Source organism: Nycticebus coucang, chromosome 3, assembly GCF_027406575.1.
Source record: "Nycticebus coucang isolate mNycCou1 chromosome 3, mNycCou1.pri, whole genome shotgun sequence".
Taxonomy (NCBI): domain Eukaryota; kingdom Metazoa; phylum Chordata; class Mammalia; order Primates; family Lorisidae; genus Nycticebus; species Nycticebus coucang.
Genome location: NC_069782.1, coordinates 22825167 through 22849024, shown reverse-complemented (window position 1 = coordinate 22849024; position 23858 = coordinate 22825167). Strand labels below are relative to the sequence as shown.

General features: G+C 37.8%; 1 protein-coding gene across 5 annotated transcripts in view; it reads right to left on the bottom strand.

Moving 5' to 3' along the window:
• The window catches only part of ANKS1B (ankyrin repeat and sterile alpha motif domain containing 1B), a 1177049-nt gene that overhangs the window by 444780 nt on the left and 708411 nt on the right, over positions 1-23858 (bottom strand). The window lies entirely within an intron of this gene.

Genomic DNA, 23858 nt, shown 5'->3' with positions numbered 1-23858 from the left:
CAGGAATTAGAATTCTCACCATGCCAGCAGGTTTTTTTTAAAAAGAGTTTCCCATTCATTAGCAAGAGGGAGGCGAGAGGAGGGAGAAGAGAGAAGGGAGGAGAGAAGGTATTTGGAGGGATCTCGCCTAACGTGCACAGCCAGTGTGAGGGTATTCAGCACACCCCTGGGTGAAGGGCTTAACTACAACTTGAACTTTACCTTAGAATTGAAAACAGTGTAACCTAAAAATTTGCACCCTCATATTAATATGAAATTTTGAAAAGGGTTTCCTAATTTTTCTTTTATCTTCCTCCTCTCCTTCACTGACTTCATTATTACTGGCTTCTAATGCGTAAAGCAACGTGAAAAGGCAGGATGAAATACTGAGAGGTGGGAGAGGGGTAAATCCTATCAGCTGCGTGTTTTCATGCCATGTCAAGGAAGGGCAAATATGTAGCTCAGTGAGTAGGGCACCAGCCACATACACCAAGGCTGGCAGGTTCGAACCAAGACTGGGCCTGCTAAACAACAATGACAACTGCAACCAAAAAACAAATAGCCGGGCGTTGTGGCAGGCACCTGGAGTCCCAGCTACTTCAGAGGCTGAGGCAAGAGAATTACTTAAGCCCAAGAGTTTGAGCTTGCTGTGAGCTGTGACGCCATGGCACTCTACCCAGGGTGGCATAGTTAAACTCTGTCTCAAAAAAAAAAAAAAGGTAAATACAGCAGCATCAGTGCTGTTTACTCTTGGCTGCTTGCTGGTCTGTGCTGCACGGATGCCTGTGCTGTGTGTCTGGCAGACAGCTGCCTCAGTGAGAGATGGCACAGCATGGAGGTCTGACACGCAGACTCTCCAGCCAGACTGCCTGGCTTTGAACTTTGGCTCTTTTCCACTATTTAAATATTTGCTGCTTCTATTTTTTTACATGGAACCCTAAAAATGTTTCTGGGGCTTAGCTGTTCTTCAAAAGAGTGAGGGGGACACCTCATCCCATCTACCTTATGGTTTTATTTGAAGCTAAAATGAAATAATGTATGTAAACAAAAGCTTTGTGACTTAGAGCTAGTCCACACTAGGGCTGTATTATCATCTTCACTGCCAGTTGGACATATACTTGTGTTGTTCCTCCAGTCCCTTAACCAGGGAGACTGGTCCTGACACATCAGTGTTTTTCCTTGTCTAGTTCTCTTTTGCTTCCAACAGACAAAAATGCATGGGGTGAGTAGTCTGGCTAAATAACAGAGGAAAGCTAATTGGACTGTGAAATGATCAGAGCCCCAAACCCATGATGTTATTTATTCGGGACTTTGTCTTATCTAATAAGCACCAAAGCCAGGACTTCAGCACCACGCAGCCTGGTCTTCGCAACCCAACTGAAAGCAAAAAAGAAGAAAAATGCAGGCGGGGCTAGGAATGGCAAAAAAGAATGTTTCTTATTTCTGGCTTCACAATTAACAAAAGGGATGATTAGTTATTTATTTTAACTTACTTCAAATAGAGACTGATTATTTTTAAAGGGACTAATTGAAACAAAAAGCACACTGAACTTCCTATGAAGTCTATGACCAGGTCAGGGAAAGAAATTGTGTATTCAACTAATAATTAAAGTGATAGTCTCTAGGTGAGCCTGACTTTCTTTTACATCTTGCAATACTTCTAGGAGCTAGGAGTAAACAGCCTTCATCCCTGGAGGATTGTGTGGGGAAGATCCTGACTAACTATTTTTAACTAGATAGTAGCTGTATCTCATTTTTCCAACCCTCAATTGTCCTGTGAGCAGTGACTTATCAACTACATATCCTTTTTTCTTACAGAGAAAAACTGATGATGAAAATTAGCAGGGAAAGAGATAATGCCAGGAAAATAAAGCTTCTTCCACTGATGAAAGGACAGCCATTCTGACACTCAAAACTAGAAATGCAAAGCAGAGGTGGCAGATGACAGAAAAAAGGAAAAGAATTCAACATTCCTAGAACTGTGAAATGCTGTGGGTCAATAGAGTTATGGATCATAACACCAAGATATAAATAGGAAAATGCTCCAAGATCATGATCTGGTGTTCAAATGCAAAGGGAAGGGAGCTCAGAAGCAGTTTCCTCTAAGGCTGTGCATTTTATTTTGAACTAAAAACTTCATGGAGCACTATACCAGCCTTTACAAAACAGATCTGACAACTTATGTGCTGGGGTATGGGCTAAAATAGGAAATGAAATTTAAGCCTAAAATGCTAAAATCTTTTGGCAGACAATGAAATTATATATATAGGCCATACCTGATTGGGGAAAAAACCAGTAATTCCATCAATTTTGTTCTTGTTTTCCTTTCTTTGAAGGTTTCGGGCAAATGTCTTGAGTCCTGACTGAGAAGAAGGTACTCAAGGCTTTCAGTCATTAAGTCATCCTATATGACAGCCTTTGTTTTAGGCCCTGGGAGGAAAAAGAATGTGACCCAGCCTCAAGGATCTTTCAGTGTAGTGGGGATAAAATTAGCATGCGGGATAGTTAGCACGAAAATGGGATGTGTTATGTAAAAATATTGAAGGAAGGGAAGGATGGGTAGAGAGCTTATAGAGGAGGCCACCTAATTTGTGATGGGGAGATGTGGTAGGAGTTCATGAGGCAGAAAGAAGGAAGACAGTATTCCAGGCAGAGGGAACAGCATGTGCAAGGTACTCTTGAGCAACTATTGATGAAAATGATTCATTACTGTTGTCCTTTAAAGGTTATGTGTGCATATGTGACAGGGGAACCTCTGCACAGAAATGGGGGCAGGGCAGATAGGAAGCAGACAATAGAAGGCTTTAAATGCCAAGAAAGAGTCATGATGTTCTTTCCTGAGAACAGAGAGATATGGCTAAACTTTTGTTGCCCAAACACCACCCGAAGAACACAGGAGATGACAAACACAGAGCAGAAACCAGAAGTAGAGAGGCTTAGGAAGTCTATACGCCTTTTCCTCTTAAAGAACAAAAAGACAGGGCAGTGCCTGTGGCTCAAGGGAGTAGGGCGCTGACCCCATATGCCAGAGGTGGCGGGTTCAAGCCCAGCCCCGGCCCAAAAAAAAAAAAAACTGCAAAAAAAGAAATTGTTAAAAAAAAAAAAAAAAAAGAACAAAAAGACAAAATGACTTAACTAAATGGTTTTCAGACAACCTCTGAAGCAGAGGACACTCCAAATATCCTTAATCCTTTAGAACCTTCCAGAGTAGTTCCCAGTTCACTGGCCACTTTGGACTACTGAAGTCAGACATGGAGTTGATTCCTCCCACAGAGAAGACTTTGTCTCATGTCTGTCTCATGACAGACATGGTAAATGGACTTTGATTGCTTGAGGGACAGTGTTCAAAGTCCGCGTGTTTGGGATATGCTTTACAATGTGATGAAAAAGAAACCTAACTGACAGTTTTTCAAAAATATGATGGCTGAGCAGATTAAATAAATTGATGAAATATGGAAAGTGCTTAGAACAGTACTTGGCAAAAATATGCATTTAAACATATATTAGCAAAAACAGTAATAATAAATATTAGTGATAATATTGAATAACACTATTAGCTATATATTATTAGCCAGAGTAAGTATTTACCAATAATAACCTGGATACATATAATATTACAAATAATAATCATCTCTTGAATCAGAAACAAATTTATTGACTCTTTGAGGTTATCAATTAATATATTAAATCCATAAAATCCATGATTTTAAAAGAAATCACCAGACAATGCTAGGTCTGAGATTAAGTATGAGCACAGATACGACACTGAATTCATTTATTCATCTTAAACTGACAATTTTAATTGTCCTGAACTCTCATAGGTAGAGTAAATACCTTCAGCGATAGAGGCATGTTCCCTTTCTTTTTTTTATTTTTTTTTTTGTAGAGACAGAGTCTCACTTTATGGCCCTTGGTAGAGTGCCGTGGCCTCACACAGCTCACAGCCACCTCCAACTCCTGGGCTTAAGCGATTCTCTTGCCTCAGCCTCCTGAGTAGCTGGGACTACAGGCTCCCGCCACAACGCCCGGCTATTTTTTGGTTGCAGTTTGGCTGGGGCCGGGTTTGAACCCGCCACCCTCCGTATATGGGGCCGGCACCTTACCGACTGAGCCACAGGCGCCGCCCTATGTTCCCTTTCATGTTCCCTTTCTTTTTTTTTTTTTTTTTTTTGTAGAGGCAGAGTCTCACTTTATGGCCCTCGGTAGAGTGCCGTGGCCTCACATAGCTCACAGCAACCTCCAACTCCTGGGCTTAAGCGATTCTCCTGCCTCAGCCTCCCGAGTAGCTGGGACTACAGGCGCCCGCCACAACGCCCGGCTATTTTTTTTGGTTGCAGTTTGGCCGGGGCCGGATTTGAACCTGCCACCCTCGGTATATGGGGCTGGCGCCCTACCGACTGAGCCACAGGCGCCGCCCTCATGTTCCCTTTCTTAAGTCAAGATTTTTATAAAACAGAAGCCACAAAAGTCTTTTTTACCTCAAAGTTAATTCTTATTTCCATTTCCTACTAAAATCCTGAAGATTCAGGGCTAAAAACTTATTTCTGCTTCATTTTCTCAGCAACCATAAAATGTTTCTTTAGGTAAAGTGGGATGAGTTTTCAGAAAATTTGAACCTCAAGCCTGCATGTTATTTTCACACTTAAGACAATCTTAGCAAATTCACATATAGAAAATGTAATCTATTTCCTATAGAAGCATTGGCTGAAAATTATAATACAGACCAAAAATAAAGAAGAGAGCTGCCTTAGAAATGTTGAATTAACAGAACAAAACATCTTCATACCATAATGTAAACATCTAATTAGGTAATTTAAAATAAGGGCTGGGATTCATAATTACTCAAAGTCATAGGGGTAGAAAAAGCGCTCTCTTTTCTTCTGTTTTCTATACAACTCAGAGCCAAAGCTGGGAGTCTGTCATGGACAACTGTATTTACCACCCAGTAGACATCTCTCTCTTCTGATAATGAACCAAATCTATCCTAGAGGGATTCACCCTCTCACTTACTCTCCATTCCTGTGCTTGGGAAGAATTTCTTGCATACCATCTTCAGGGATGGACATATGACTCAAATCTGGTGTGGTAAATGGCTTCTGAGATGGTCACATTGATGCTTGGTTTCTTCTATTAATGGCTTTTTGTAATTCTATTCTCTTGAGTAATTTCTTTCTAACCAAGAGCATACATCAACATTGGGAGGATGTCACTTCCAGGATTAGATTACATAGTTCCAACTTCCATCGTCATAAGACAGCCTCTCTCTATCACTGGTTTTGATGAAACAAGGTGTTATGTTGACACCCATAGCAAGGAATTGAGGAAAATATCTGGCCAACAGCAGGGTAGGAAATGAACCCACCAGCCCAAAAGCAACTGAATCCTATCAACAATCATGTAAGTGAACTTGGAAGCAGTCGAATGTTCAGATGAGCCCTCAGGCCTGGCCAGCACATTGACTGAAGCTTTGTGAGAGGGCCTGAAGCAAGGACCTGGTTAAGGCATTCCTGCATTCCTGACTCACAGAAAATGTGATGTTAAAAAATGTATATTTTCTCAGCTGCTACATTTTGTGGTAATTTGTTATACCGCAATAGATAACTAATATATCTGGGCATTTATATGCTCCCCTGGCCAAAACATTTCACTCAGGTTGAGCACATGACCCAATGCAGGACAATAAAAATTAGATACCAAACAAAAGCTTTTTAATAATCACTCTTCCTTGGCTGCTCGCACAGAGCATGAAATTGTAAAGATGCAAGCTGGGTAGTGTTGGCAGTCTTATTCAAACCATTTAGAATCTGAAGAGTAAGCCAACATGAAGTAGGATAGAGCAGAGAAACGGAAAAATGCTGGGTCCTAATAAACTTTTTGAGACTTCAAGATCAATTTTGTGCCTAGGACTTGAATTTCCCTTGGATTTTCTTAGATATGTCTCCTTTATATTTTGCAAATATACAAAAATTATACTTTGGAAATGTGTGTTTTTATTTAAACCAGTTTGAGTTGTAAGGTCATGAAATACATCATAATATAGTTGTTTCATTATTTTTCTTGGTTTTGGTCCTATAAATAATATTTTACAGGTTTTTTTTTTGCAGTTTGGCCAGGGCCAGGTTTGAACCCGCCACCCTCGGTATATGGGCCGGCGCCCTACTCACTGAGCCACAGGCACCACCCTATAAATAATATTTTAATCCCTATATAAGATAGGGATTAATCATTAATAAATCGTAGAAATTTGATGCTTAGCGAAGTTTCCTTCTTCTCTACCTCAGTACCTCTAGAGTCTAAAATAATTTTTAAAAAGTAATATACTAAAAATCAGCTCAGTAGCATTTATGTTGATACTGGAAATAACAACATTGACACTGCTTTGTATTTTGTTATTAAAAATTACATACAGGTAAAATTTCCAACATGTTGCTTGCTACTATGTCTATGGAACACTTTGTTCTATGTTGAATTCTTCTAACAGCCAAATAATATCTTTACATTTCCACAGACAGTAACCAAAGTTTGCCCAGACTTTACTGTGATTGGATAATGTTCAGTGCCTTTATCCAAAATGCTTGAGACCAAAAGTGTTTAGGACTTTGGAATATTTACATGTACCTAAGGAGATATCTTGGCAATGAGATCCAAGTCAAAACACAAAATTCATTTGTGTTTTATATATATCTTGTACACATAGCCTGAAGGTAATTTCATATAATATTTTTAATAATTATATGCATGGGGCAGCACCTGTGGCTCAGTGAGTAGGGTGCCGGCCCCATATACCGAGGGTGGCGGGTTCAAACCCAGCCCCGGCCAAACTGCAATAATTATATGCATGAAACAAGGTTTGTATATAGAAAGCAAAGGTGTCACTATCTCTGCCACACATGTGGATAATCTGGGCTTGTTTGGCATCACCATCATTCCTGACTCTGAGTGTATATACTGAAAATAAACAATCATTTTCTTGTGCTTACTCACAAATATGCATTTAACAGTACAATACTCATATATGTACCATTAATATAGTGAAAAAATTATGTGTTAGTGGTTACTTGTAGCACAGTGGCACCACCAGAACACCTGTATCAGCTGTCAGACAACAGCAATAACAACCAATGGCAGGCTTTCAGTCTCTACCTACTATGCTACTAATTTTTAGTTAAAAAGTTACTGTGCCTTGCATTTTTTTTTTTTTTTAGGTGAGAATAAACATCAGACAAACTTGAGGCAAACTTAAGGAATTGGGTCCTCTAGAGAGGAGGAGATACTATGTAAGATGGGTTTTTCAAATGTTTCCTCCAAAGTCATCTGCCTCATTTACAATGTTTGGTATATATATATATATATATATATATATATATATATATATATTTTGTCTTAGAAGTTTCTCATGATTTCTTTTCCTGTTATGAAGGCATGCTGCTCAAGTTCTTCAAGAAGTCCATCACACATTTTCACAATGTCATCTACAGATGCTTTTTCTGCAGTGTTAACAATGTAATGCCATCATTATTATTACTGTGATCACCTTGATTCAGAAAGATTTTGGCTATTTCACCATGAGTCAATGCATAAACAACTGGAGCTCCATTACCAATGTTAAGAACTTCTTTGATATCCACTTCTTTCAGCTCACTTATGGAAACTGGGGGTATATTTTTGGCATTTACAAGGAGGTCAGACATCATTTTCTTTTCCTCACTGGACACATGTAATCCTTTAAAGTCACCACCTGGTTCTTCATTATTGAATATAGCTGCAGGCCAGAGATTGTCCCAAGTATACATAACTGTGCCTTTAGTCACCGTGTTACAAGGGTTGGCAACAGTATATACAGCATCCTTCATACTAATTTCCTTTTTTGAAAACTTTCCACATTCACATGTTTGTTTATGACTGCTAGCATCCAGTTCAGAAAAGTGTTTTTATATTTATTCTCCATTGATCTAAGGATACCCTAGTCATATGGCTGAATTAATGAAGTACTATTAATGAAAGTATATAATAACATAAATATTATTATTATTTGTAGAGATGGGAGTCTTGCTACCTTGTTCAGTCTGGTCTCAAACTCCTGTCCTCAAGGGGTCTTCTATCTCAGCTTTCCCAAATACTGGGATTACAAGCATGAGAAACTGTGCACAGCCAATAAACATTATTTTTTCATGAGAATTTCAGCTGAAGAATGAGAAGGATAGTTATCAAGGAATGATAAGATCTTGCTGTTATCAAATCCAGTTTTCCTGAATGAGTTGAACCACTCGTAGAAAATATTTGTGAAACCAATCAGAAAATAGGTCCCTGGTGATCCACGCCATTTTTTTTTTTTTAAGAATAATAATATACTGGCAGGTAATCCACTCCTTAAAAACAGGAAAGACACAGCCTTTGCCTCCACAGGTACTTTATACTTACGTGTGCCTGCTGCATTAGCACACACCCACATAGTTACTCTGTCCGTCCTTGCATCCTTAATTTCTGTAGGGGCTGTCTCATCAGCGGTAGTCTAAGTCTTTCTGGGGGTGATAATGCCAACGTAGTAATGTTTCATCAGCATAATTGACTTTTTCTGGCATCAGGTTCTTACAAGTCACTCAATTTCTTTTGTGATAAATGCTTTATCAGACAGTCTTAAAAATCTAATGTTGCATGTTTCCTTAAATTTCTACAACCAATCTGTGGAAAATTATCCTCAGTTTCCAGTTCACTGTGGTAGATCTTTGCTTGTTTCATGAGCAGCATTATCATTAAGTAGCATGTGTTCACTTCAGTGCTGACAGATCCATATTTCAATATATGATCAAGATCTTTATTTTTAGCTTTATACATTGCTTTTCCAAATTTTACTAACTTCTGTTCATCACTTTCAGCAAAGAATTTCAATAGTTTATCTTTCTGTGTCTTCAGTTCATGTAGGGTGGTCATTCCAACACTATACTCTGATGTATAATAATAATATGTATATATGTATGTATATAACTTACATCACTTGTATAGTTTCTCCAACAGCTTGACATTCTGTACTATAGCTAAACACAAATGGCTCCTCATTTTCTTATCACTATTATCCATAGAGGTATCTTTAGGACTTTATGACATTTTCAACAATATATTTGTACCACAGATCAGTGAATGAGCAAAAACACACCATAATGCAAATAGCATTGGTCCTATGTGGGGAATCATGGGGATCCTCCCACTGGCATATCCATGTTGCATAAATGCCATTTTATTATCCACCACAGGTGTACTTACAGGGGTGAATCTGGGCATTCATGAAAAATATACATTGCAACTAAAGGGGGCTGGACAGAGGTTGTTTTTTCTCCTGAGCATGCTGACTAAACGAAAATAATTTCAGGTATTATCCATTTTGTTGCTGACATTTCTAACAATATAAGAAATGTTTCTCTATCTTTTAAAATGTTTCTTTTTATTATTGTCTATCTTCTTTGTTCATCATTTATTTTATGTCAGACATGTTCAGTTGATAATACACATAATTTGCTTAGATAAGTAAGCAAAATTTGTACATATAATTTGCTTAGATAAGTAACTTAGGACCATCCATGGTAATAAAAGAACACCAACAATAACATTTTTTGTAGTTTTAGATGTGTTTTAATAGGAAGAAGAAAAATTTTATAAAATCTTGTTCAGGTCAAATGCTAGTTTATTTATTCATCCAAAACCATGTACCTCTTCAACTCATCCCCAATATTCTGTACTTTCAATGACTAACTTCATATCAGGATTGTAAAAATAATGTCTCAGCATGATAAAAGAATATCAAACAAAGATACAACAGATGAAAAAAAGATTAGCAATAATATAATAAAACTTAGGCTGTTTAACATTCATTTCTATGAATCAGAGTGATTCTTTGTATCAAATGCATGTTGTGGATTGACAAAGTGTAATGATTAAAATATAGGTTTAGGGAGGATTATAACCTTAATCTTAGTAGAGTTATCTATCTTAAAAGTAAATTCCAAAAAGTCATGCATTATGCCTTTTATCTTGACACTCTTGAATAATACCACACATTCTGCAGATACAAATGAGCTTAATTTATCCAGTGAGGAAAGAAAGACTTTTTCCAAGAGAAAGTCTTAGTTGCTTATTATATGAAATATTTAGAAAGAAAAAAAATTGTTTGATCTACGTCTGAAGGATTTAAAAACACTGATGACATGATGACCTTCATTCATCATTGCTGTTCAGGATGATCTGGACATTATTTGGCACATAAAAGAAACTGTCTTGTAGAGAATATTCGGTAGTTGGATTGGGGCTAACGTAGGCTTTCCCAAAGGTTTAAAAATTCTTATGGGATAAATAAGAGGAATAATGTGAAATAAGAGCCAGTGGTCAAGAAAGTTTGGGAAATATAAGAACAAAAGAAGTTAACATATTTCTTCAAAATAGATTTTCTGAGACTATGAAATGCTAATTTTCCCCAAAAATTCTCCAACAAGGGGGATATAGCACTGATGGCCAAGGATTATTCCCATCATTTTTTTCAAGGCACCTTGAGGAACTAATAACTATTAATTTTGGGAAACTCATATCCAATATTATCTGAAGGAAGTTAATGACAGCATTCAATGGGAAATCAAATTTATCAAAATGCATTTTTATATATCTATAATTTTTTTTTTTTTTTGCAGTTTTTGGCCAAGGCTAGATTTGAACCCATCACCTCTGGCATATGGGGTCAGTGCCCTCCTCCTTTGAGCCACAGGTGCTGCCCTATATATCTATAAAATTTTACTTATAGTATCAGATCTATATAGTAAAAAACATAGTCTTAAAATAAAATGGGCCCTGGGCGGCGCCTGTGGCTCAGTCGGTAAGGCGCCAGTCCATATACCAAGGGTGGCGGGTTCAAACCTGGCCCTGGCCGAACTGTAACCAAAAAATAGCCGGGCATTGTGGCAGGCGCCTATAGTCCCAGCTGCTTGGGAGGCTGAGGCAAGAGAATCACTTAAGCCCAGGAGTTGGAGGTTGCTGTGAGCTGTGTGATGCCATGGCACTCTACCGAGGGCCATAAAGTGAGATTCTGTCGCTAAAAAGAAAAAAAAAGAAAAGAAAATGGGCCCTACTAAATCAAATGAGTATTTTCTAAAATACAGGAAATGATTGTAGATTGTTTAGATATTAATTCTCTTTTTGTTTAGAAATCCGATCATTTATTAAACAAGTACCCAGTTTTTACCTTTCTTCATGGCAAGAGCATTGTTCAGTAATAATATAATTAAAGACATTAGTAAGACCAGTATATCTTCCCATTTAGATTGCAATTCCCTGGACCAGCATTATTTATTGGCAAAATAATTAAGAAATATATCAAGAACTTATATCGGTAAGTTATAGAGCCACAAAAGACTAGAGAAATGGGAGATCAATATAGAAGAGAAGGAAAGGTTTCATGGAGGATGTGAACTTGAATTTGGGCTAGAGAACTAGAGAGGATCTGGGTTTGAGCACAGACTATGTCCAGAATAAAAAAAAGGTGCAGGGCTCCAAGCTCATAGTAAAAAGTTTCCTAGATTGAGAGTTAAAGATCTATATTCCAATCCCACTTGCTATGTGACCCTTTGCTTCAAACTATAGACATAATACCTGTTATGTTCACCTTAAAGTATTATTAGGAGAAACACCTGTAGACAGCGTTGTAGTGGTGTTAGGATTCAAGATTCCAAGCTGTATATTCATCTCTCTAGGATCACTGAGACTTAGTATGCAACACACTGCATACAGCATGTCCTCAAAAATACTTATTTCATGAAAGAATGAACAGACAAATGAAGACAGTCAGACCTGAATCTTTTGTCACTTAGTGTGTAATCTTAGATGAGTTACTGAATCACATTGAACCTCAGCTTCCTTATCTCTAAAGTGACAGTTAAAAATTAAGATTATAGGCCAGGTGTGGGGGCTCAGGCCTTGTCGTCCTAGCACTCTGAGAGGCTGAGGTGGGTAGACTGCTTGAGAAGTTAAGGAGTCCAGCCTGAGCAAGAGCAAGATCCCATCTCTACGAAAAATACAAAAGTTAGCTGGGCATTGATTGTGGTAGGTGCATGCCTGTAGTCCCAGCTACTCAGGAGGCTGAGGCAAGAGGATGGCTTGAGCCCAAGAGTTTGAGGTTGCTGTGAGCTCTGATGACATAGCACTCTACGCAGGGTGACAGAGTGAGATTCTGTCTCAAACAATTTTTTTTTTTGCTTATGTCACAAGATTTTCTGTGGTTAAATGGAAATAACTGATGTAAAATTCTTAGTTAGCATATACTTTTCATCACACATATATTTTGTAAACTGGATAACTAAAGGCTGCTCAGTAGAGTAGAATACAATGATTGCATTTGTAGAAACCATTACACAGGTGAGAGGGAGAACTGAGTGTTCAACATGCACTTGTGAGTTGACACTTTCAGGCTAAAAGATGCATTAGAGCATGTTGAGCGACATAGCATGCATCCCAGAGCATAACTGAGATTGTGGTTTTAAAAAGAATCAGGCCATTGACTCTGATTCTTCACAGGGGTACTAGATTGCCATGCCATTTAAAGACATGTGTAAGGAAAGAGGAGCTCAGAAATAATGTATAGGAGGATCTTGGGCATATGTTGCACCTCAAAGAAATGAATGTAATAAACTGAAATTTGGGTCTTTTATCACAAGGCACAGCTCAGTGGTGAGCATCCCTGCTAATATTAACTGTTTTGTACATTTTTAAATTGACTTGTGTTCTATTAGGAGCCAAAGAAAATATGAGATGTTTGAAGTGGTACTGGGTGAGCCTGAGGAATATCCATTGACTTGGATACAAATTTTATGGTTAAAAAGGTGAAAATGATTTGAAAGTTTTCTTGCCTGATTTCCCTATTGTCTTTGAAATATTTCCAGGAGATTCAATAAGTCAATGAGATATATAGATTATCTAGTGAGAATCTATTTGTTTCTCTGGGTCATTATGCTGTTGGCAGGATATTAATTCAATTATTTATGTTTTTTTCTGATTAACTAATTTGTACAATCAGTACTATTCAATACAGTATTAAAGTTATCTTATCTGCTCCTACAAACTAGAGTTGTATACATAATTATTTCTTTCTTTAGCTTTTTGCAGATAGAAATGAGCCCATTTTCAATAATAAACTATGAAACACTGCACAAGGCATTCTAGAAAGGAGAGCTTGTAATACCACGTTTTAAATAATTGAAAAATGTATTTAAATATATTTTGCCTAAAGTGTGACACAAACCATCTGTGTATCATATAACATCTCATCTTCTCAAATTCTCTGGCTACAGATTCTATGCCTATGATGTAAAAAATTACAAAATTGTTCTAATAGGTCCTTTCTTAAAATCATTAAAATGTCTTTTTAATACTCAATATGTTAAATACAATTTGGGTGCAACATTTTATAAAGTTTGTACATTATACATGTATTATATATAATAATTGCATATGCTAAGTATTGCGGGCTATACATTTTTAAATTAACCCTTTGTTTTATTTCATCTCTTAGATCAGTGGTTCTCAACCTGTGGGCCATGACCCACAGGAACCGTATTAAAGGGGCACGGCATTAGGAAGGTTGAGAACCACTGTCTTAGATGATCTGTCATTAAATTATGATACCTCTTCCTAGTTCTTCAGATTTGACCTTTTCTTTGATTCATATTGCTTACCTTATACTGGGAATAAGTTGTAAATGCATTTAATATGCTTATTTCTTGAGCATAATAGGTATAGATAATGTTGGGGCTCAGACCATGATTCCCCAGTACAAGGCATCTTGGCAACCAGGAAAACTAAACTGCAGAAGCAAGAAGGTAAGAAGAAGGTCAGACTCAAGAATCTGAATAAAAAGGCCTTGGTTAGTTCCACCCCCATTTATTACTATTAGGTCATACCCACTTTTTGTGTAATTTTGCTTCTATACGATTGTCCATTCTTCACCAAACCTAAGCATAAAAAAACACAGTTTTGGGGGGTGTCTTTGGGTCTTCATTTGTGAATGATATTTTCTACATCCTTATGTTTTAGAGTTATACCTAAAATATTAACAGATGAGATGATATGTCTGAGATCTTAAAAATAACCTTGGATGTGCATGGGGAGTGAGATTTTGGTATTGAGGAAAACAAGATTGGTTATGTGTTGATGGGTTCTGAGCTGAGTAGTGTGTACATAAGTGTTCATAATTCTATTCTCTTTACTTTGTTATATGTTTAAAAATTTCAACGATAAACTGTTTTCTTTAAAAATCATATTAAGAAAACTGTAGGAAGAACTTTGAAAATACTTGATTCTGGGTGGGACGTGGTGGCTCATGCCTATAATCCTAACATTCTGGGAGACCGAGGTAGGTGGATCACCTGAGCTCAGAAGTTTGAGACCAGCCTGAGCAATAGCAAGACTCTGTCTGTAATAAAAATAGAAAAACTAGCCAGGCGTGTGGTGGGCACCTGTAATCCTAGCTACTCGGGAGGCTGAGACAAGGAGATCTCTTGAGCCCAAGAGTTTGAGGTTGCTGAGAGCTATTATGATGCCAGGACACGCTACTGAAGGTGACAAAGTGAGACTCTGTCTCAAAAAAAAAAAAAAAAAAAAAAAGAAAGAAAGAAAAGAAAACAGAGAAAGAAGAAAAGATCTGATTCTTGAGACAAAGTAATCTTCCAGGAAAAAAAGTGGCATGAAGTGAAATGCTCTTGTTTACAAAGTGGCTTAATTCATGTACTTTATTTAAATATCTTTACCATATAGTACTGATTTCCAGTTGGCTATGCCAATATATTAGATGGTGGAATCATGATCTGTAATTGTCAAGAAATTTAAATATTACTGATTTTAATGACTATATTTTCATTGTAAATACAGCATTTAGTCAGGTAAGTTATAGGACTACAAAAACAGTAAACATGTCAAGATCCTTGTTTATTGAATCTCTTCCAAAAATCTACCTTTTTGGTGATTTTGAGCATGGACTTCTAGTAACTGAAGGCCACAGTGTCGAATGTTGATTTGGTTCAAGATGCTGTTTTTGACTAGATCAAGCAAAACACTTTCCGAAGTGCAGCAGCAGCACAATCTGTTATATTTGCAATAAGGAAAAATTGGCAAGGACTACAAAAGTTACTTAAGAAAGAACTTCACAAGGAGATGAAGTACAAATAGAAATGCCACAGAAAGTGGAATGTAGGGCAAATTTCTAAGGAGATCACAAAGAAATAGCAAAAGCTTGTAGGAGTTGGGTCAGAAAAGCTCAGCAGGAAACAGGATGCCACATCTAAGAAACATGAAAGGAAACAGAAAAAAAGAATTCTTTTCCTATTTCAGGAACAAAAGAAAGCTAAATGACACCCTTTGCTCCTTTGGTAGAGGGAGATGGAAATCTAGTGGCTCATAATAGTAAAAATGCACATGCAATTGGTAATTTTTTTAAAACTCCTTAAAATAAAAATGAACTTGAAGTAGAATTACTGGAGCATTGATTAGGAGGTCAAAAATGTAAGGCACTGGAAGGGAAAATGTTTTAAAAGGTAATCTAACACAAATTACTATTATGATCTTGTGATTTATATACAGAGATACCTAAAGAATTTACATACAGTAGAATATTATGCAGCCAGTAAAAGTCATGTTTTTAAGAATGCTTAAGGACAACAAAAATTGTAACTGGTTCCATGAACACTTGTATGTTTCTTATAATTATCTCCCTTAACTAACCACTTGATTTTTTGAGTTGTTTTCCAGAAATGATGGACTCCAACTCCTGGCCTCAAGTGATCCTCCCATCTTAGCCTCCCAATGTGCTGGGATTTGTAAGTATGTGAGCCTCCACACCTGGCCTGAGATGATGGATTTTATACTAGACAAAGGAATTGAGATTCTGAAGGCCCCGGGGCAGACTTCCTGACCCTAGTACTCACCATCCCCCACAAGCTGCCCCCAATGCATGTAGCCCCTTATAAAATACACCATAACCTCCCGCTTTTAAAGGACACCTATGTTATCCCTTAGTAATGGATTTGAGGCAGATTCTCTCACTGTCCTAACAAGATACGTGTTGTATTAAAAATTCCTTTCTTCCTTGGCAATACTCCTTATCATAATAATTGGATTTTTGTGCAATGAACAACTGGACCCAGATGGAAACCCCCTTGTGGTTTCGACAACATTGTTAACAACATAATATTAAGTGATAAATGCAGAATAATATTATTTCTGGCAGGAATCAAAAATTGTTAACAGTAGTTATTGCTGATATTATTGGTGATTTTTATTTTCTTCATCTATTTATTCATTTGTTGGATATTGTACAATAGGAATTACTTTTATAATCAAATATAACAATAAAAATATTATTTAAAGCACTGAGTCTTCAATCTCTGAAAGTTCAATTTCTGCTAGCCCATTTAAATGATTCTTGATTAAGGTTAGCAATAATCACAGCTTTGATAAATCCAATGGGTTCTTTTTACTCTTATTTTCTGGCTCTCTGGAGCACTTGACACTGTCAAACACTCTATGCTAACATTGTCTGCTCCCTTGAGTAGGCTCTTCTAGTTTAATCACATGTCAGCTGTCACCTGGGAGATTGCAATGGCTGTCTTTCCTATAAGCCATTCTATACTTTACCACAGTACAAACCTGAGCATAGCACACCCTTGCTTTTGCCCCTTCAAAGACTTCTTAAAGAACATAGAGTGAGTTGTTCAGGACCCTTTCAGTTGCACATGACCCAGTAAAAAGAAAAAGGTCAAAGGATTTAAATCATGTCCTTAGATCTCTCTTTCTTGCTTCTGTTCTCTCTTAGGTAGTTACATCTCTTAGAAGTGGATGAGCTTCCTCTCAGTGACAGGGACCAGAGGGTAGGGCCATAGATAATTCCAGGCTTATCGCATCCCACCTAGCAACCCCAAAGACAAAAGAGATTTTCTCTCTCCCAGCTTCCATGTATAAAATCTAAGTCATAGTCTGTGATGGAATAATATGACCATGTCTTATCTTAATCACGAAGAGCAAGAGGGCAGGGTCTGGGTCACAAGTCCAATCTGAACAGACAGGTATTATATTATGATCAGCAGCTTGATCAGGCCTATAGCATGTAGTAGGCCTAGGGGGAAGTTCTTCAAAAACAGCAGGGACACTGTTAATAAGAGAAAGGACCATGGAATATTGGAAAGATGAAAAAAACAAATATCCACTATATAAGGTAATATCCAACCTCCTTAGCCTGGTGCTATTGGACTTTCTTGGACTGACCTCTGCTTATGTTTTTAGCCTCACCTTCTGCCATTCACTCCCAAGAACTCTATATACTCTAACCATGATGAATGCTTAGATTGTCTGAGTAGCCTAGGCAGAATAGTGGCCCCCAAAGATGTCCATGCCCTAATCCTTGGAACCTATGACTATGTTACCTTATAAGACAAAAGGTACCCTGGAGATGTGATTAATTAATGTGGACCTTGAGCAGGGGAGATTATTCTGGATTTTCTAGGTGGGCCCAATCTAATCAGAGAGTCCCAAAAAGCAGAGATCCAGAGAGGTGGCAGTAGGAGAGGGCCTGAAGCCACACTGGTGGATTTGAAGACAGGGGAAGCAGGCCACAAATCAACGAACATGGTGGCTTCTAGAAGCTGGAAAGGCAGGGGAATAGATTTTCCTTAGAGCCTACAAAAAGCAATGTAATCTTGCTGCTAATTTGACTTTAGCTCAATGAGCTTTGTGTCTAACTTTGGACCTGTTTTAGAACCAAAGGACAATAAATTTGTATTATTTAACCTACTGGTCTATGATAATTTGTTACAGCAATTAAAAAAATAACACATAAGCTGTGCCGTGTCATACTTTCTTGTTCTTGTACATTCTAGTTGTTTTGAGTAGAACATCTTCTCTGCTCACCCACCAGACCCAATCTGAGTCTACTTGGCGAACTCCTTATCCTAATTCAGGTGTCACCCCTATCTCTAAATCCTTCCTTAGTATCGCTCCCTAGGAAGATAAAGGTACTTCTTTCCTATGGCCACACAGCACTCTACATATTCTTATGCTATGGTCTTTAAAATGCTGTGTGAAAATTGTCTTTGACTATAAATTAATTTTAGATCAGGGACTATATCATATTTCTCAACGTATATTACAGGCAAAGCAAAGTTGGGCACATGCTAAATTTTAATAACTGTGAATGCATGAAAAATCACTGGAGTGGTTATTCACCTTGAAATTTACATAGGAATGAGAAAGAATTGAAAACTGAAAAATGTCCAGCATATTTTAAAAGGAGAAAATGAAAATAGCACTATAGACTTAATGTCTACTGCCACAAAAATGTTGGAAATTAATGGCTAGTAGGTCAATTTTCAGATACCTTGAAGAGAGCAGGTGCATTTTTATTATTAGCAAATCTTATCTAAATTACTTAGTCTATTCTCCTTGTATGTCAGTGATTGAACTGGTAAATTTAGTGGTAAGAAATTAATTGAAATCAATCTTTCCTGACGTGGCAAAGGCTTTGGATTGAGTCCTATACATCAATGAACTTGGAAAGCATGATCTTTTCCGAAATGGCATTAATTAATAATATCTAGTATTCTCATGTAGAACCTGGTCAATATATTTATGTAGAGCCAGTCTGCATGATGGTCCCCAAATAATTCTTGCCTCCTGAGAGTCACTCTCTTGGGTAGTCCCCTCCCATACTGAATAAGGATAACTTGTCTGATCAATGAGATTTTGCAAAAGTGACAACATATGATTTCTGAGGGTAGGTCATAAATGACATTGCTGTTCCCACATCATTGCTTTGAATTGCTTGTTCTGGGAAAGATAGCTGCCATGTTGTGAGGATATTCAAGTAGCCTTGTGGAGGGGCCCATTAGAGAAGAACTGAGGTCTTTGGGCAACATTTAACACTAAGATGCCAGCTGTTCAAGTGAGTTACTTTGGAAGCAGATACCCTGGTCATTGTGAATCTTTTTCAGATGACTGCAACCTCATGAGAGACCTCAAATAACAATAACTCAACTGAGCCACTCTTAAATTCCTGACCCAAAGAGACTGTGAGAGATAAATAAGTCTATTATTGTTTTAAGCCATTATATCTTGGGGTAATTTGCTATGCTACGATAGATAACTAGAATGCTGCCTATGGAAGAAAATGAATAGACAAAAGTCACCGTAAAGCACTTCCTGTGTTGTTAGCTAGGAATTAAAAAAAAGTTATTGTTCTTTTACTATCAGTCTTAGCCTTCCAAACCATTCAACTAGAGAGTCTTAGGAGGAACATAACTTCAGGGCACCTTAGCTTCTTAGATTTTATACTGAAAACAAAAAATGTGCCAGTCTGTTTAATTCAGTGATGTTTTCTTTCTTCTCCCATATTCTTTTCTACCACTGGGGCATCTGACGTTGGATGGTGAGATTCGTAAGGTGATTCGTGTAAGAAGACACGACACACTGTAACTCTTCCCATTATACAGTTCAGGAATTCAGGAAAGAAATATAACTTTTGAGCTTATCTATGAGAGAGAGACCTACCTGCCATCATTCAACACTACTATTCCTACGGCTCATGTGAGTTTTCCCATTTCAGAGAGCTCTATGGATGAACATATAACTCCTAGTGTTAGGTTTTCTGCTGTCTGTGTCACCACCACAGAGTAAATTTCCTGACGTCATCTCATCAAAAGCATCAGAGAAGATGTTTGGGGCAGGGAGGAAAAAAAAGTGTGGGAAGAAGAGAGTGACAGAGAGGGGCAAGGGAGAAAGAGGATGGGCCTAATTGAGTAGAAACAGAGCACAATGGGCTAGTTCAGACTCAGGCCAGAGTAGCCCCTAGGCTGCTGAGTTAACACACAGGCACTCTGCTTAATGTCCTTAAGAATATGAATTAAACACTTCAGTTCTAAAGAAGATGGTTTCTGCAGAAAGGCAAGATGGAGTACAAATAGAAGGAAGAAAATCTTGCATTCTAATTTAACTTTAAGATTGTAACTCATTACAGTTGAAATGCATCCTGTTCATAAGGTAAATTTCAAATCAAGTAAAATATTTATGATTCTGATAAACCTTTCCACATGATTTTGTAAATACCCAGCCTAAAGCTTACTGCCTTCACAAGCCAAGGAGAGCATTTTTGCAGCCTTGCTATAAACCTGCTTCCATGTAGACAGAATGGCTAGATGGTAGTTTTTAGTATCCTGGAATTTAATAGTAGAGCTATACAGTAGATTTTAGTCTTTCTAAGCAGGAATGGAAAAATAGTTTCTTTCTTTTTTTTTCCCCACATATACACGCGTTCATTAGGCTTCCACTTTTTGCCTTCACAAAATTAAAAAGGCTTAAACTTTAACAACAATAACAATGTTTAAGATAGGGACCAGAAACAAAAACCTCACAAAGAATGAATGAAGACAAACACATTCAGAAAAGAATCAGACGATTGCTGCAACAAAGTATTGAACTATAATAATTATAATAGTTTCAAATTATAATTTTTGGTCATCGTATGACTGCTAGCATCCCATTAGTAGTTAAATTTTTATTAGTATCTATTTATTGGTCTATAAAAATAATTTTATTCCCCATTGCTCTATGCAGAGGTAGGGAAGCTAGTGACCTCTGCAGGGCTGGTATCAGGAGTTGCAGGGTGTAGCCAAAGCCTGTGTTATCTCCTGAGTGTGTGTGAACTCAGTGACATCACTGGGGAATAAACAAGGCATAATTTTACTACAACAGGATGAACACTCTAGACAGTTCTTAGCAGTAGATAGTAAATGCAACTTCTACAAGGGGAGAAATCCTTTTCTTTTCCTTGCATTCAACAAGCATTTCTTAACTACATGAAGGGGCTGGGCATTTTCAGAAGAAAATACAGTTAATTGAAGAAATGGTAACTGGAAGTCAGAACTCTCCACTGTACCAGGTAACTACTTGGCTTGTATTCTGGGTTGGGTTTGGAATTTGGTAGCAGCAGAATGCTTAATAGGTACTTCAGTATCCTTTCTAAATTAGGGATTTAATCTAGTAGCAATGGACTCCCAGAAGGAATACAGAGAGGCAAAGTTCTGTACATAATAATACATTTCTCTGGGGTGTCTTAGATTTCATCAGATTCTAAGATTTGGTGACCCATAAAATGTGAAGATGTTCTCAACCAAGAAATTTAGAAGATGACTGCCTCTCTACAAAGTGCCAGTTGAGAAGACATCTGAAAGGAAGTTGAGCCATGGAGCTGCCTGGAAGATGCATGTTTGTTGTAGGCGGTGGGGACAGCAGGTTAATGCTTCCGACCTGGCAGTGAGCGTGGTGTGCCTGAAGAGCAATTAGGAGGCCCTCGTCATGGAGCAGAGTAAGGAAAAAGAGCATGGCGTGAACTATGCAGGAGGGGCAGCTGGGAGCCAGGCCAGGCAGGGTCTTGGAGGTCAGTGTAAGAGTTTGGAGTTTTATTACAAATGATAGAAAGATGTTATCAATGTAAGAATGTGGTCAGGGTGCAAGGGTAAGTATTCACAGTCGATGAGAGTGGCAGGCTGTCTTTGAAAAAACATTATTTCCTGAGTAGAAAAAAACTCTAGGAACTAAAGATACAGTGAAGAATCCCAGGAGCACTGAATAAATACTCTTAACTCACTAGTAGGTGGATGTGTTTGAAAATGATTAATAAGGAACATACTGTCTTATTATCTGAGCTATCATGATGGGTATTGATTCAGTTAAGTAAAGAAAGCTGCTTATTTCTGGAGAAGCTGAATAAATTTATTGTAATTTTCAGAGACCCGGTCCTTAAGCAGGGAGTTATTTTAGTGTAATGCCATCAAGTTCCTGTCTTCCTGCAGGTGATCTTTCAGGTATGCAGAGAATGGGCGTGATAAATTTTATGTATATATATCTCCTCTCCTCTCTCCTTTGCTGCAAAGGAAGCCAAGAAATAAATATTCCTTCTAAGCAAAAGCTCTGACAAAAGAAAATACATATTTGCAATAATTAAATCACACGAAATTGGTGATAAGAAGAGGGTAGTTGGAAGGTTTAATCTATAGCTCATGCCAAAAATTTTACCTAGAGGTAATAACTGGGCTAGCTATTACCAGTTACATAGTAATGAGCTTATTGAGGGCTATCACGTAAAACAAACACAGCCAAGTGGTATAGAAATGTTGTAAAATTTGGACCCCATTCATGCATTCATTCATATCAACTAACATCTATCATATATGTACCAGATACCAGCTTCTGTGATAGGAGCCAAAAGTAAAAGCAAAAATTTTATTTTATTTTATTGTTTGGGATTCATTGTGGGTCCAAAGAATTAGGTTACACTGATTGCATTTGTTAGGTTAAGTCCCTCTTATAACTGTGTGGCACCCCCAAGAGGTGCGCCATGCACTGTGACCCCCAACCCCTCCCCACTTCCCCTATCTGTGCTCCCTCATTCCCCCACCCTCCACCTTGTATTAGCTGCTCTACCGCCTTCATATTAGACTTGAGTACATTGGATTCTTGCTTCTCCATTCTTGTGATGAAAAGCAAAAATTTTAATTTAGCTACAAAATAATTCATAGTCTGGTAGGAACTTAACAGAGTAACAGTTAAGCATCTAATTCCAAATAAAAATAAGGTCAGCATATTTCTCCACAGTTATGACAACTGGCAACAGACAGTTCATCTCCAGTCTCTCCTTGGACTTACTCTTTTCCCTTCCTTCTGTGACTTTGCTTGTGATCAATAGGATTGCTAGTATAACTGGATACATCAGCTGATAATTCAGCTGAACAAATGCATAATTCTCAGGGTCAGTAACATCAGGAATCCTCAAACTACAGCCAGCGGGCCACATGAGGCGGTGTGATTGTATTTGTTCTCGTTTTGTTTTTTTTTTTACATCAAAATAAGATATGTGCAGTGTGCATAGGAATTTGTTCATAGTTTTTTTTTTTTAAACTAGAGTCCGGCCCTCCAACGGTCTGAGGGACAGTGAACTGGCCCCCTGTTTAAAAAGTTTGAGGACACCTGGCTGCAGCCTCCTTTTATCCTCTGAGGTGCTGCAGAGCTCACTCCAGTGACTTACCATCCACAATCCCTTTATAGCTCTTTGGATGTTTGCACACATTGGCTACTTCATGGGAAGCCCTATCTCTCTGTTAAAAGAGCAGGTATCTGTGACTGCAATGATGGCTAGCTCTCACTTCAGTCCTGGGATATCAGGCAGTTAAATCATTCTTCCTTTTGTAACTGGTAAGCACTCCATTGTGTCCTGAACATTTATTTGGACAGGGGCTGATTCATATCAGCATGAACACTGTCCTTCTGTAAGCATCCAGTAGTAATATGTTAAAGTGGAGCTAGAAAAGTAGAAGTGTGTCTTGTACAATCTGAGGTCACCTCACATCCAGAATAATGTGATACACATATTGGATGGTTGGTTGAATACATAAATCTATTTTTCTTAGTCACTACATAAGAGATAGAAACTCATCTTTCAGCGACTTGGTAAATTTTCATCAAGCTTCCTAAGCATTTCAGTTCTCAATGAGGAAAGAACTGATATGCCTTGGGCATAATTTTTCAAGTAATGTCAATGTTTGACAGCATAAACCTTTCAGGCAGGGGCATATAGCTAAAAATAAAACCATATTCTTCTGAAGATGCTAGCTAAAATTCTGAAACAATGTATTCATGCTACCCAACACAAGTCTCTTCTCCTGCCTCTGTGAAACAGAATAAAGCTTGCAGGAAACCAAATTACGTTCCTAAGTGTGACAAATCCAAAATGCTACAGAGCTAGAGACAACATACATTAATGGCTCTTGGAGGCAAACACTGGGAGTTATTTTGAGGTGAGTGAAATC